Raw genomic sequence first — 2420 nt, forward strand, 5'->3', positions numbered from 1 at the left:
CAGACCGAGCGGCCGGCGGACTAACCCCCCAAAACGCCTGAGATTGGGGGGACCAAATTAAAAGCAGCTGTTTAACATACCTTCCGAGCCAGGCGAGGAGTCCTGAATGGGGGGGAACGCCCCCCACGGGCTATTGGCTCCCCGGCGCTCACGTCAGTCACCCTGGGCCCGCCTCCGCCCTTCGCCCCGCCTCTTCCCCTTCATTGAACGCCCCCTCCTTCCAAAAAATATAAATAAATTAATTGAACTAAACGCGAGTGGGAGACGCATCCGTGGTAGAGGCCCTTATAGCTCCCTTTCCGCCGACTCAAGTTTCTTGAGGTCCTCGGACTGGAGGGAGGCCTTCTGGGACTCGGAGATCCGCTGGGTGGACGCGGAGGAGGAGCCAGCGGGGCTACCCGGCCCCAACTTCCTTCACACACACAACCCATTTGGAACTAGGTAGGAGAGGAGGGTAGGAGCACCCTGGCCACTGGCTGGAGTGGGCAGACCCCTCTGGCTGTGTGACCTAACCGTGTTCGGTCCGCTCTGTTAGGCGCCTAAAAATGAGTGATGCAAACGGGAAGCTCTGCGTCCGCGGGCAACAGGCACTTGTCTGAGCACTACTGTGGGTGAGGCAGACATTCATACCGTACCTGCTGCTGGGTGCAAATACAGACTGGACGACATGCTTACTCTACTCCTCTAAGGGCTCCAGATTCAGCCGAGGAGATTCTACGTAAAGAACTAAGTCAAGGCAGGAATGTGTATGAAAATAGGAGTTTGTATGTAAATAGGAGCTCAGAGAAGAGAGATTCCTTCTCGCTGAAGGAAAATTGGGAAAGGTTTCATGGAGGAGGTGGCATTCAAGTTGGGTCTTAAAGATTTCATCCAGCAGAAGTGGAGGGGCAGGTCATTTTCAGCAAAGGACACAAAAGGGTAAATGCAAAAAAGGACCTTCATATGTGGCTGTAGTAATTTTAAAAAGTGGGGGTGGGGAGATGGAACAAACAGTTTAAGACTTTTAATTGGGTAAAAGTCTTGGATGTGCACAGCAGAATGTGCAGGCAGCACGGTCACAAGGCCCACAGGCCCAGAACTATAGTGTAAGATGTTTGGCACCCTGGCAGAAAGATGGGTTCTGACGATGCACTGAGAGAGAAGTGTCTATAGGCAGCAAGGGGAGGCCCAGAGGCTGTTGTATTACTGTATTTGGAGACTACAGAAGTGTCTCTTGTGGAAGGAATAGCCGAGGGAAGAGAAGGCTTCTTTTCTCTATCAAAGCCACCCAATCCCAAAGCTTTCCCCACCTTCAGCAGCCCTCAAGTCAAAGCTTTGACTCAGATCCTTCCTTGCATCGTTTGCTTTATTTATCATAACTTTCAACCAAAAGGAGTTTCTAGGGACAGAAGCTACCCCACATGTCTGTATTGCAGAGAGCTGAGCCTAGAGCCAGGGCACACAATGTGGGAAAAAAAAAAAAAAAACCTGTTTGTTGAGGCATTGAGGAAAGGAAGTTAATGTGGCTAAGGTGGGGTGTGCAGAATGTGAAGGACCTTGGCGTCCATTGGGCAGAATGAGGGCCTGCTGCCGGTTAGGAAATTATTGGGAAATCTATCCCAATACTTCAGGAGACACGTAAGCAGGATTGACCAGAACAGTGACAGTGGGTGAGAAGATTTTTTTTTTTTTTTTTTGAGACGAAGTCTTCCTCTGTCACCCAGGCTGGAGTGCAATGGTGTGGTCTCAGCTCACTGCAGCCTCTGCCTGCCAAGTTCAAGTGGTTCTCCTGCCTCAGCCTCCAGAGTAGCTGGGACTACAGGCTACAGGCGTGTACCACCACACCCGGCTAATTTTTGTATTTTTAGTAGAGACGGGGTTTCACTATGTTGGCCAGGTTGGTCTCCAACTCCTGACCTTGTGATCCACTCGGCCTCCCAAAGTGCTGGGATTACAGGCGTGAGCCACTGCGCCCAGCCCATGAGAAGAATATTGAAGGAAAGCCTGTATTTGAGAAAGACTCAAGGGGAGTGGGTGAATGATTCAGTGTGGGTAGTAGAGGGAAAGTAGCAGCCTGTGGCCTGCTGTGTGAAGAGCTGATAGAGCTTGAGGCTACTAGTTAGGTAATCTGGGTTCTACACTTAGCATGGTGACTGGTGTTATAGTCTTAGGCAAGTCTCTTCCTCCCTCTGAGCCTCAGTTTCCTTGTGAAATAGGGGTGGAAATTGGAATAGAAAGACTCTAAAGACCTTACATAGGATCCAAGTGGGGGAAGCTTGCCACTGAGGAGACAGGGTAGGTGGGAAGAACCGATTTTGGAAGGGCAGTGGGTCACCCCAAGTGGAGTCTGGAGACTGGAATGTGGGCAGTAGCTCAGTCGATTGAATTATTGGGCAAAAAGTATGGAGAAGGAAAGGCCAGGAGATAAGGACTATGTGTTC

The sequence above is a fragment of the Mandrillus leucophaeus genome, unplaced genomic scaffold (genome assembly GCF_000951045.1).
Source record: "Mandrillus leucophaeus isolate KB7577 unplaced genomic scaffold, Mleu.le_1.0 Scaffold628, whole genome shotgun sequence".
Classification (NCBI taxonomy): domain Eukaryota; kingdom Metazoa; phylum Chordata; class Mammalia; order Primates; family Cercopithecidae; genus Mandrillus; species Mandrillus leucophaeus.